Genomic DNA, 14,297 nt, shown 5'->3' with positions numbered 1-14,297 from the left:
TAGAGACCCAGTAAGTACAGAGACCCCTGTGTACCCCTCTCCCTCCTCTCTCCCCCAAATAGTCCTCTTCTATCAGCAGCAGGGAAAGGTAGGCCTAACTCTGAACATTTGAGAATTTAATCGTACTGGGTTTATACTTCTGAGTAAAGCCATATGTCTTTTCTCTCTGATTACCACATTTCTAATGGAATGCAGAAAAGCCGGGATAGGGGACGGGGGCGGCAGGAAAGGAGACGATGTAGTTTTGATTGGCGCCCTGGCTTCCATCAAAACACTGCAGTCTGATCAGCTTCTGTGGCCATCATTTCAGAAAGATTGTTTTAAAAGTAGTTCAAAACTCTGCACTGCATCGGGAGCCAAATGAGAAAATAAGGAAGTCTGAAGGCACCAGGATCCTGTAGGCAGGTGAGTGAGCTTATGGTGAGGACAGCTGTGAGTAGCATGTGTGCACTGGGGAAGTGGGGTTGGGAGTAGAGGGAAAGCTGATGAACGCTAGTGGAGTTTAATCAGACTTGGGTGGGGCTGCTGGGGCAGATGCAGAGCAGCTTCTCTGAGGGTCTGAATGCCCAGGGAGGCTGCTGGGCTAGTCTGCCTACAGCTGATTTTAATTCCTTTAGACACTGCAGGCCTTTTGGCTAATAGGTCACATTTTCAGGGCGGTAATGAAAGGATCCCTCATGATTTAGGGTTTATCTTCACTGCAATGTTGTCAACAAAACTTTTGTCTTTCACAGGTACTTAAGAATCCCCTCCGCGAAAGACAGAAGTTTTGCAGACGGAAGTGCCAGTGTGAAGGCGGCTTTGCTCCTGCTGACAAAGCTAACGCCGCTCGCAGGGCTGGAAGTATTGTCAGAAAAATACCAACAGTTTACATACGCTGACGTTTAGCGACAATCGCAACATGAATCCCCAAGTGCTTTAGAGAGAACCTTTGTCCCTTGCCCATTGCGCACTCTGCCAGTGTAAAGTTGCATATAGAATTGATACCCACTGCCAGAGCAGTGTAAAGGAGTCCTGCCGTAAGTGAGAATCAGGCCTATAAACTGATAGTATGAACCATACAGAGGAACGATCAGAATAGCTGCCATCTCTGGGGCAAAATTTAGCAGCTGTTTCACAGCACCTCTGCACAAAACCACCACAGAGGGAATCTGAGAGAGACAGAATGTGAGATGTCACAGAGCAAGGGTTATTTCAGCCCCGTGTCAAGTGCCGTGGGAACTTTAGGAATATGACTACACAGCCTGTGCCAGCGAGCTTCCCAGCCGATTTTGACAGATGGGCTAGAAGGGCTCACACTAGCACTCTGAAAACAACCAGCGTGGACACAGCTTTGAAGCTGTGTCTCAGGATGGAGCTTGGGGTCAGCAGCCCACTCCCTCCATAGGCTTTAGTGACCACAGGTCTAGAGCTGAGGTTTATGTCTCAGCTAAAAGTTGGCCTCCATAACAGCCCAGCACCCCTCCCACCACACTCCAGCATTGGCCAAGGCCTGAATAACTGAATTGCTCAGGACAGGCTTTGCTCACACAGGCAGTGATGACACAGAGCAATCCTGCCAAGCTTGAGATCTGCTATGCTCACAGCACAAGGCCAGCTGGCTGGAGGCATATGCCCATAAATACAGTTAAATGCATACACAGGCAAACAATACGTTTCATGTCCACCAGACTTTTTTTTTTTTTTTTTAAACAAAAAGAATGCAAACTGCTTCTCTTTGCTGCAGGGAATGGCAGGGAAATGGAGACACATGGTACAAGTTTGCATCTTGAGTATGTTTGTCTTAAAGTGTTGCTAATAAAAAGAAACCAGAGACCTTAACTGCATGGTCACAATTCCTTGTACATCTTCTTGAGTATCCCAGAGAAAGTGAGGGATTTGGGCAGAGACTCTTGAGAAGCCCAGGCCAGTTTCCTTTCCCCCTTCCACAAGCATTTCTAAGCAGCTGTCATTGCAGCAGCTAGACGCTCTGTAGATGGCCTACAGGACAGAGCCGGATCTATCCAAAAGGGACAGTCAGTCTGACTCTTCGGGCTAAGTGGTGGTTTCAGCCCTTAAAGAGCACAGCCAGGTTGGCAAATTCGGCACATCAGAGAATGTGATGGAAAAGGCTTGAGCGGGAGGTAGAATCTTTTGTTCTCCTTTGCTCCTGAGCCATCCCTGCCTCTAGTTCAGAGAGAGCTCGACTCACCCCATTCCAGCACTGCATTGTTTTGCACAGTACAATGCAGGTCTCTGGCAGTAATGGCAGCCATCAAGGAGCTCTCTCAGTGCCCAACGTTGCCCTTTGGGCCCCACTACTTGCTCTGCTGAGGCTGTGTTGTTTTATATTTAGAACATGGGGCATTTGCTTTTTCAGGCGATTTCATAAGGGTTTTGGACACATCCAGCCTCCTAAACAAAGCCCCTGGATGGGCTGCTGCTGCTCTTGGCCCCATTGCATCCTCTCCTGGAGGGCCCCATTCCTTGGTGTCAATTGCCTGTTGTGCTGCCTGCTGCAGCAACTATGTCAACTACCTAGTGAATATTGCAAGTTTTCTTGAAGGCAGTTTCATGCATTAAAATCCACGAACCTCCTCCTTGGATAACAAGCTATTCCTGGCTGTAAAGAGCTGAGCAGAAGAGAGAACTGTAGCAAAAAGCGTCACGGTTCTTAGCTAATTTGGCACTTCAAGGAAGGATAGGACTTTCATCTCTCCCTTTCCACTAGGACATGATGAGACAAACATTAAATATCAGTAAGATACTAAGCTGGTTGCAAAGGACAAACAAATCCTTGCAGACTATTGCTTGGTAAGTGATGTGCCTCTTTGGGCCAAGTCATCACCTGTAGGCGAGCTTTGATTCATACATGAGATCACGGAAGTGAAAGTCAGTTAAAGAGACTTCTGCTGATGCCTGGGACAGGTCTAGTCTGCTATGATCACAAGCAGGTGCAACTGCCATTAATTCTCAATAGGACATGCAGCAGATGGGTTGGTGGATTTGATCTGATCACTTCCCCCCCCACATACACAAAATTCTCTCTTCTACAAATCATATAACCCCTTGTGTTTCCATACACACAGTCTACAGATATCAACGTGCAGCAGCCATTTCAGATAAAGCATCAGAGTTACATATCCCTGATGTGAAACAGATAGACAGACAGACTTGGGAACATTTCTTTGGTAGGCAGTTTGGACAGCCAGAACAGCACAGCAACTTTGTTCTTGTCCACTAAGCCAGTTAAGAATGGAAGAAAATATCCCACAACAAGCATCTGCACGCTGAGAACCTGCAGCTCTGAGGTTTTGGCTCAACGTAAGGAAAACACTGATGGCCCGAAGCACTGCTCAGACCAGGAAGTAAGCCTCAAAATCTTTCTCCCCACCCCCTCCCCCAGCAGAGTTTGTGATTCTGAGCATGCCTGCTCTCCCCTGGAACTAGGGATGAGCCTACACAAACACCCCCGCAACCCGGAGAAAGTTAGGAATTCGGAATCTGAATCCTGACCCAGTGCTGCATCTCACAGCCAGCCACGGTCTCTACCAGGCTGAACCCAAACCCTGGCTACAAACCTTGGGTAAGTTCAAGTTTTCTGGCTTGGGCCTATTTCTGCCCGGAAATGACCTCGTATGTCACACTGCCACCCTATCAGCAGCACGACAGCCATGGGAAAGCTTAACACACAGCAAAATCTAACAGGGGCTTATTCGGGAGCTAATAAGAAACACAGCAGCCACTAGATGGCAAACTCAGAGCCAGAACTGAATATCATTGACCCTAATAGGATCCCCAAATGCCAAAATAAATAATTTTTTTAAATAAATAAATAAATTAAAAACAGATTTAGGGGCAAATAGGCAACAGGGAAAAAAAAAACACGAACACACACGGTCTCATCCCCAGCCAGGCTCAATCTTTGTGTGCTGTGCTGAGTCCTCACCTCCTGCACAGAAATTAGCAGCAGCTACCATTGTCTGTGCTGCAGTAACCCCTTCTCAAGTGTTAGTGGCAGGGTTGAAACAATACAGTCAATTATGTCCGAAGGGACATAATAAAATTCCAACACAATTAAGGGAGAAAAACGTTACCTAAGCCAGCAAGAACTGGAGCTGCAAGAGGCACAGATTGCAAACAATGTATTCATTGTTATCATCATTGTGAGCCTCTAGCTGATCTAGATTTATGCAGTTCAGGCTGGGGGAGAAGTGGGACTAGTATGCAAATCACTAATATCTGGTAAAGGAATCTTACAAATTAACTGCATGTTTATGAAAGGCCATGCATTGGATGGTATCTAATGCTTTACACAAACCACAATCTTTTGTATTTTCTGTCAGTTTGTTAGGGGTCAGTTCTTGAACTAACATCAAAGCTCATCCATTCATAATAGTCCTCACTCATTGCAGTGTATGGATAGTTCTGAAAGTAAGAGTGAGAATGTTCTCCAGTAGCTGGAGTCTCAGGCAAAAAAGTAAATATCCTTAGTGATGTGTGTAAGTGTTGCAAACAAAAACAATGTTGGGTCATATTGCACCAGAGTTCAGCAGTGATGCAGGGTACGGCTTTCTTTCCTCCACATTTATCATCAGGTCAATATGACAAGCAATGGTTGATTGTTCAGGTTCTCTGTATTGTTTACTGAAATGCATGGACAGCAAAGCCATCAACCTGGGGGTGATATTACTGAAAGTTTCAAAATTTGTCATTTTGCAACATGAAAAAGGATCCCTGAATGGAAGAAACCACAAATGCCCATAATAATATTGTTGTGCAGAATCCAAAGGGACAACCTGCTACTAGTATCACGTGACAATACAGGACACCAAAACCTCTAGGCCAATGTCACTGCCATTTGTTTTGCTGTAGTAAAGAATTGACCAAAACAATCTTCATTTTCAAGCCAGGCTTGGAAGTTCATTTTCGTCATTTCTGTACAATTGTTTCCCATAAACAAGGCAAATATAGTACCCTGTAGTCCAGTTTTTCACACTGGCCACCTCACCCAAAGTTACTTCACAGATACAAGTGAAATGGTAAAGTCTGAATCCTGCAAGGCATTACAGAGAATATTTGCACCTTTGGCTGAGGTTCAGACTTTTAAGTCCACCAGATTATTAAATATACACACACACACACACACACACACACACAAAATACAAATAAAAAATAAATAAAACAGAGCATTGATCAACATGATGCACTGGAGTGTCTCTAAATATGCAGAGCTGTTCATCAGGAGCATTCTTGACACAAAGCCCAAAGAAGGTTACTCCTTGGTCTTGGTTACTGATGAATGTTGGGCTTTTTGTCATTATAAATCAAAAATTACCAATTGCAGGAGGCTTGCTAGATTTGCCGATCATCATCAGAGCCCAGATCCAGATACCCTGAGATCCACTCTTGTGATTCATAACTCTACCAATATTCTGTCTGTTTCTGTCATACCAAATTGTGCAAGCTGGAGAAAGCCCTCTCTGGTGACATTATTGTGCAAACATCTTAACCACCGTATCGCTCCTTTTCCCCCCACTCTCTACTGTTTCTCTACATTTGCACAAATTTTGATTTGATACATAGATTCATAGACTCTAGGACTGGAAGGGACCTTGAGAGGTCATTGAGTCCAGTCCCCTGACCTCAAGGCAGGACCAAATACTGTCTAGACCATCCCGGATAGACATTTATCTAACCTACTCTTAAATATCTCCAAGGATGGAGATTCCACAACCTCCCTAGGCAGTTTATTCCAATGTTTAACCACCCTGACAGTTAGGAACTTTTTCCTAATGTCCAACCTAAACATCCTTTGCTGCAGTTTAAGCCCATTGATTCTTGTTCTATCCTTAGAGGCTAAGGTGAACAAGTTATCTCCCTCCTCTTGATGATACCCTTTTAGATATCTGAAAACTGCTATCATGTCCCCTCTCAGTCTTCTCTTTTCCAAACTAAACAAACCCAAATCTTTCAGCCTTCCTTCATAGGTCATGTTCTCAAGACCTTTAATCATTCTTGTTGCTCTTCTCTGGACCCTCTACAATTTCTCCACATCTTTCTTGAAATGCAGTGCCCAGAACTGGACACAATACTCCAGCTGAGGCCTGACCAGCTCAGAATAGAGCAGAAGAAAGACTTCTCGTGTCTTGCTCACAACACAACTGTTAATGCATCCCAGAATCACGTTTGCTTTTTTCGCAACAGCATCACACTGTTGACTTATATTTAGCTTGTGGGTGTATGTTATTTCTTGACCAATATAGTCATTCATCTGACTTTTGAGTAGATTTGCTGGAGTGCTCTGCTATCTATTTTATGGACCATATTTTAGATTTTCAAACTCCTTGCAGCTAAGGTCAACTAATGCACGTAAATCTCACACATGATTCCATCACTCTGAGCAGAGTCATGCTCTCAAAGAGAGCTGTCACCTCTGGGACCACAACACAGTGCTCTCCACGGCCCTCTGGAGCAGATGTTGCCTCTACAATTTTACAGAAATTCTCTCTGTTCCTCTTGATCCTATTACACTTCATCAGGCTAAGCTGACTGTAACTAGCACCCACCAGGAAGTCCTCTGCCTGCTTGGCATTCTGTTTGCCATGCTCTCCTTTGCTGTGTGTACACAGCACTTCGCTGAAGTTCCTTATGGGCTCTCTCACTAATCTCCCTGATTTTTGTGCATCTCTTGCCTGCTGTCCCTGTGCTTGCTTGCAGCACATCAAAAGTCAGCTGCATTAACATGCTTTTGAAGGTGCTCATGACAAAAATAAGGTTTGGTTATGACCCATTGGAGGTTGTTCGAGTCACAATCCAAACCCTCGGCACCCCCAAATTCAAAGGAGTTTGGATGAGAAAATATCCCGCAAAGTATGGTGAAACTATGAGCTAATGGTGACTGCTGCCTAATGGCCACAGCACTGAACTGGGAGCCAGGAGACCCAAGTTCTATTTCCTGCTCAGCCACTAGCCTGTTGTATGACAGTGGGCAAGTCACTTCTCATCTCTGTGATTGTTTTCCTCTCCTGCTCTTTCTCCTGTCTGTGTAGACTTTAGGCTCTCTCTTACCATTTGCTTGTACACCCAGGACCCTACAATCTCCAGTGGGGCTTTAATAAAAATACTAGAAACAATTGATACAAAACAAAGGTGTAAGCGGATGAGAAGATACTCAGTGCCTGATCCAGAGCTCATTGAAGTTGAAGTGAGTCTCCTCATTTGCTTGAATGCACATTGGATCAGGCCCTCAGAAGGTCATAACAGCTGAGAACACTTAATGACTTTACAGATCGATCAGTTATTGCCATTAACAAGACTAAATGACTAGAGGTGCCAACAACAACAACAGGCTAAAGGGATGAACAAATTACAGCAGTGATAGAGCCATGACCCTTGGACCAGCGTTTTTGAAACTAAGAATCAGAAATCCAACATGCATCCTAACATCCAGAGTTACAAAGAGGGGCTTAACACAACATCAGTGTCTAGGTACACTGATGGTTCCAGAGAGTCCTGGCAAAACCAAGGTTCATCCTCCCAGGGCACAGGGAAAACAATGCAGTCATTAATTCCCCAGTAATTTGTTTCTGTCCATCATGCTGAAAATATTGCAACAATGAAGGTTTAACTGTGAAAAGAGATTGCAGAGTTTAGGACTGGAGTGGAAGCCTGTTTCCAGCGAACCCAGTCACATTAAAGGCGCTGTCAGGCAGCAAGCTATCTAGCAGCTAAAGAGGATACTGAATATCTAACTCATCAGTTACCGCTCAGATAAAGAGGGTGTGTGTGTGTCTGTGTGTAGCAAATTTTGAGAAAGCCAGATTGAGCTAGACCCAGGGGCAGCCCCTCTGAAGGACTGATGTGCTGTAATGCAGGGACACGGCAGGTAGGTCCAGCTTGCTGAAGAGTGCACGGGGCCTTGCTAACAGCATACGACCCAGCACAATTAGACGCAAGTGAAGTTGTGTGTCATCTTTATAAGAGGAATTTGTGCACTCTTGATCTCTCAGTAGCAGGAAAGGATGCCTCTATCTTACTCAATTTCAGCAGAGGCACTGTAGGCTAGCAAGGAAATACAACATGGCATAACTTAACTGAAGCTTTCCTTGGGAAGGACATCTGGCTCCCAGTCTCAGTACGATACCAATCCTGGGTCCAGGTCTACATAGCGCAGCTCAACAAGCAACTCAAGGCAATATCCAAATGCTTAAATTCCTTTTTCAGAAATAACGAAGGGAATAAGCTAAGGGGTAATTAGCTAGGTATGGGCAATTAGGCCTTCAGAGTTATTATGGCCCAGGAAGGCCAAAGCCTCTGTGAAGCTTTCTGAAAAGCTATTAGAGATTTCATTTTTATTTCAGACATTGATGGGTTATCGTGCTATAGACAACTTGCCCTTATCCAGGGCATGAAGATACAGTGACACCTCCTTGAAAGGGATGGGCACAATTCAGTTGCTTTACAGTGGGGTTGGGCTTCTACTCAAGGTGACTGGAACAATACTCCATACATATAGGGCTACTTAGAGATGATCCCTAAAAACAGGAGGTGACCTAACAAGGCAGAGACAACAAGAAGTCCGGTGGCAATTTAAAGACTAACAGATTTATTTGGGCATAAGCTTTCGTGGGTAAAAAACCTCACTTCAGATGCATGAAGAACTAAGCAGGGGTTCACTGCAAGGTTCTTTTAGTAAAGGTTCACCAGGATAATCTCTACAATCTTATTGCCATTGCTTCACTAGCTGCAGAGATGAGCAACACATTTTACAGGGGTTGGAATATACAAAGCCCAGTCCCTGCCCCAGACAGATTACAACCCAAGGGTGAAATTCATCCCTGTGCAGAGGGCTAGCTCAAGGTCCACACACTATTCAAGTCCCAGTTAAGACTTCAAAATTAGGGCTTAAATAATATATGGGCCCTGTATTGCTCCTGATTTTCACCCACTTTGATTAGGTTCATATTTCCCCCACATGATCCCTTGAGAAAGAATATATTTGTAGCAGCAATTGAATGAATATAAATATTATGAGCCAAATTCTTTGCGGATATAAATAGGCAAAACTCCACTGAAATCAATGGAACTGTATCTGCAGTCTAAATACTCCTACTTCCACCCTTCTTCACAGAAGGTAGGAACATCACTTTCCTCCTGTTAGATGACTGCATTTTCCATTCCCCAGAGAGAGTCCTAACATTGTTTACACCCCAGAAGCATTGAATCCTTTGCTCCCTTGGAAGCCATTCAGGGCTTTAATACAGAAGCACTGGAGGGGATTTCTTGCTTCTCCTGAAAGAAGCAGCTAAATCCCAGAAGGTAAAACAGGAGCTATTAGTTTTGGAAAAGCCATTTAATGGGGCAACTTGCTCATGAGACATGGAAACATAGAGGATGCCCATTCAATTCAAAGGGCACTTGCTGCATGCAAAACATATTAAGCAGCTGCTAAGGAGACAGAGATGATCAAATCAGTGGGGGTGGGAAGTGATTATCCACAGGCTCATTAGGGGAGCAGCCACCAATACCAAGACTGTTCTGGCTATAAATCCATAAAAATTAATGGCAGATTCTATTACTCTGATAGAGAAGTATTTTTACCATGCACATGAGCAGACTGACAGCAAGGTGCAGGATTTCTTAAGAAGGAAAGAGCTGATGGGCTAAAAAGAAAAATCATGTAAAATTCCCAGCAGGTTTACTTATGCCCAGACTTTAAAGAGGGATGAAGAGGGAAGTAGTACTATTGAGTTAGTGCAGGACCGTGCTGCACTATTCCAGGATCAGTTGCCTACAGAAGGACAACAGAATAGAATGCATAGGAACCCCTAAGATAGCTGAGTCACACATCATCTAGCAGTCCAAAGAAATAGGTACACTCTTCTCAGGAGACTGAAGTGTATTTTGAGATGCTTGAAGGTTTGAGTCTGTGTGGCATGTACAGTCTAAGATTCAGATGCCTTTTACATTCCTCTGTATTGCATCTGCATGCTTTGAAGAACTCTCCTGTGTACAAAGTTCAACAGTTATTTTTGTTTTTGGAGCATCTGCAACCTGTAACAGAGGGAACACATGCACACACAGCACTCCATGGGATCTAGACTTTTGTTCTTTCTTGCTATGGTTTACCTAACCTAAAACACAAGTAATTTTATGCTGTGCTCTTTGCAAAAGGAAATATCACACAAAAGTGTTTATTTGCCTATGAACACTATGATTTTCATAGATCAATATTAAAACCCTCCACAATTATTTTCACTGCCTAGTTCAATTGAACTTTGAAATTGCAGGGTATCCTGAGAGAGTGCTGAACAGCTGCAAACTAACCAAGGGATCACATTCCCACAGATGGTATTAAAATCCAAAGCCCTTCATGTTTATGGAACGTGTGCAGGGCAAATGAACTTACATGGCCACCGAACAAAGTTTCAAAATCCTTGTGAAGAGAATTATATATATATATAAAACTGTTCTTTGATTTAATGGAGTTTGCTTTTAAATGCTATCTTACAGCTTCCATTTGGGGAAGCGCTTGCCTGAAGACGCGGCCAGTTTCCATGTAAGCTCTAATCTCTCCAAACTTTTATTAGCCCTCCCCACTAAGCAATCAGTTAAACAGAAGATTTGGAGCATTGTTTTCAACACTAATCTAACGGATGCCCAAAGGAATGCTGTGCACCATACTACGTAGTGGTCTGAGCACAGGACTAGGAGCCAGGAACTCGAGTTCTAGTTGAACTCAGGATTATTAATTATGCTCAGCCCAATTTCCCCATCATTTACAATTCTATATTTCAAAGACAGCATTACCAGACGAGAGCTGCAATAAGATAAGATAAAGGCTGCCAAGAAGAGTAATCTTATGAAGAAAGCAAACCGTGTGGCAAAAATGCTGATGCTATATAGAGTATCATCATCCCTGCAATCACTGGTACCACAAAAAGCTGCTATAAAGTCCAGCGATACCAAGAGACCCAAGGACCCAGCATCTGTGCCTAACCAAAGTTCGCTGCAGATGCTGGTGACTGGTCTGAGAGTGCTTGCAGAATTTACAGTAGGAAGCCAACAAAGAGTCCTGTGGCACCTTATAGACTAACAAATGTATTGGAGCATGAGCGTTCGTGGGTGTATACCAACTTCGTCAGATGCATGCAAGTAGGAAGGCGGTGACCTTTCCATATACAGCAATCAGACAGAAAGCAAAGGTTAAAAAATGAAGTCTCTTCAGATCTGAAGGAGAGCTTTTTCAGCAAAAGGGTGACCAAAGAAGGTGCCCAGGAGCTCCAGTTTTTGGAGTGCAGGCAAGACCGCATGTACAGCCTGTTACAAATTCCTACTTAGTTAAGATGGACCTCTTTTCAATTAGTTAAAAATCAACAGGTGTTGCCACATGGTGCAAGAGTGTGTATTCTCTTGTACATGACCAAGAAGCCCAGCTTGTTTCTGCTGAAATGTAGCTTGTGCACATCCATGGGGCCAGTTCTTGTTCCATTACACAGGCGAGTCCAGCAGTAGGTATTGCAGCAGAAAAAGCAAACCTCTTAGAATGGCACTGATCAAGGTGGCAGCACATCAGAGTAACCAGGCTAATGAGCAAGCAGGCTTTGGAAATCAAATGGGGGAAAGAATAAACTACCAGTTAAAGTGAAACTGTAACAATGACCTTATATTTATGTAGCACCTTCCATCACAAACCAGTGTCATAAACTACAGATATTTTCTTAGATTGTAAACAAGGTATGTATAATCTCTTAGAGGCAAGAACTGTCTCTTCCTATGTGTTTGTACAGCATGGTCAAGGGTCATTATTGGGGACCTCTGGGTACTACTACAATATAAATGTTAAATAATTGCAAGGGTGATGATGATGGAATGGCTTCACATTTTACTGATATTCAGCCACTGCTGAAGTGAACATGAATCTAACATTAGTGTCCTGTTTGACACTAGCATTGCCCTCTGCAGAGCAATGGTATATGTCCAGGGCCTTGCAGACTGGCTTCCTAGTGGAGGAGAAATCAGTGGCATGGAGTCTGGGTATACTGTAAGCATAGTTTGTTTTATCTACACATATGCACCAGTCCTGGGACAGAGGTGGTCAAACAGTATGCAGTCCTTGCTTCCAGGAATCTCAGCCCAACATCATTGCTGGTTCTCAGAAAGAAACTCTGCCTCAAATATTGTCTCTAATCAAAGCCCATGGCAAAGAATAAACTCTCCAGCTGCTCTCACAGCTCCCTCTCTGAGGACCAATATCTTTGCACAGAGGCTTGCATAACAAAACACAAAAACACAAGTCTTAAGATTTCTTCATGTACTAAGAAAGACCAAGTGGAACTGCTCCATCTGGTGACACCTGTCCTAACATTAACAATTGAACCTGCAGATTGTTAAATGATCCAAAGCAATCAGGATCTCAGTTAAGTCTCATTGAAAATTGTCACATCAACAATTGAAGGAAGGAACCAGATCAGAGCTGACTCAAAAGAGGGCTGCTACCTATTGAGTCTACAACATATCTTTCTACAACAGCTGACATTTCCCTGGAGGTTTTCCATCAGGTACTGAACATCTATATTCTAGAAGATCTGGCCAGATTACAGCCAAAAACTGGCATGACCATGACACAGAAAGGTGAGAAATATTTAATCAAATCTGGATATTACACATTTCAGACACAAAAGCTTCTTCTGGAATTTCATGTGTAGTGAATCCATATTCAAGATGGACTAATAGACGTTTTGGAGCATGAGCTTTCATGGATGAATACCCAAGAAAGCTCATGCTCCAAAACATCTGTTAGTCTATGAGGTGCCACAGGACTCTGCTACTTTTACAGATCCAGACTAACACGGCTACCCCTCTGATACATATTATATACTTCCTCTATTGTTATAAATTTACATATATCATCATTTGCAGCAAACAACACTAAAAACTCAGCATTCAATGGCCTACATACCTTCAGTATTTTCCTATACTGAGGACAGGAGATGCAATGTTAAGATCACTGTGGAGTGGCAAACAATGAGTGTTTCAAGGGCATTCACTGTACCTTTCTGTGAATGGACTTCCAGGATTAATTATCAGTGCATAACTCTAGAGTTTGGCTATACATTCTTTCTCCCAGCTGACAAGAATTGATTGAAACTAGTGCCATCCTCAAGAAAAATAAAATGTTTTTTCAGCTAGCAAGGCAAGCACACACCAGCAAGAAGAGGAAATCTGATCATCAAACTTGCTTGCTTTGGCTTTTCAGTATGCAAGAGGCTGTTTTTCTGAGAATTAGGGTGACTGTGACAATCTGATTTTATACAGAGTTAGAACCACAAGATAAAAGAGGCAGGAATCTTCTCATCTGCATATTTATCAAAATGCAGCTACTGCATAATTTAAGCTTAGTGTTAGAAATATTGTACATTATTTTAAGGTTTTCCTATTCAGGTGAAAAGGAGACATTCTTTCACTAAGGTGCTTTATTATTTCAGAATAGTGTGATTCCTATTTTTTATCTTTGTTGTTTTCAGAAAGAAATTTCTTACCTTCTACCCAGCCATGAAGCTAAAAAGAGTCATCACCATCCATCTCTCTCAGACGCATGGAATAAGAAGAGGACCCTGGGTGTTCCAAGAGGGATTGGGATAGTTACACACATGCATAAGTTCATAGTGACCTCCAGGGGAAAGTTGTGGACTCTCTTAATCATCCATTTGCCCTTTCATCTGGGAAATGCAGTGTGTTTGTTCCTCCATCATGGGGGAAGGGGAGCAGGAAAGATAACTGACTGGGTGGGTTGTTGTGCCACTCAGCAGGGAGTGCTTTCCATGCTCTTTGCCCATCATTTTACAAAAACATGATACCCATGAATACCACCTCCACCGACTGGCTGGGCCCCAGAGGAGGGTGCCACATGCCTTCCAGGGCTTCAGTAAAGTACATACTGCTCCTGCTCCTCCATACATATCCATGTAGGGAGGGGAACCACATTTTGTTGGGAGGGAATGAACTAAGCATGGACTTTTTGGACTGGTGATTAGTAACCGAGTCTGCTCTTTTTTGACATGAGGAGATGGCATAGAGAAAGGTTCTCCATATTTTTCTCCATACCCCCAGTGTGTTTACTCCTCCATCATGGGAAGGGATAGCTCAATGGTTTGAGCATTGGCCTGCTGAAACCCAGGTTGTGAGTTCAATCATTCAGGAGATCATTTAGGGATCTGGGGCAAACAAAACAGTTGGAGATTAGTCCTGCTTTGAACAAGAGGTTAGACTAGATGACCTTCTCAGGTCCCTTCCAACCCTAGTATTCTATGAAA

The sequence above is a fragment of the Gopherus evgoodei genome, chromosome 16, assembly GCF_007399415.2.
Source record: "Gopherus evgoodei ecotype Sinaloan lineage chromosome 16, rGopEvg1_v1.p, whole genome shotgun sequence".
In the NCBI taxonomy this organism is placed as follows: Eukaryota; Metazoa; Chordata; order Testudines; family Testudinidae; genus Gopherus; species Gopherus evgoodei.
This window is presented reverse-complemented; position numbering follows the sequence as displayed.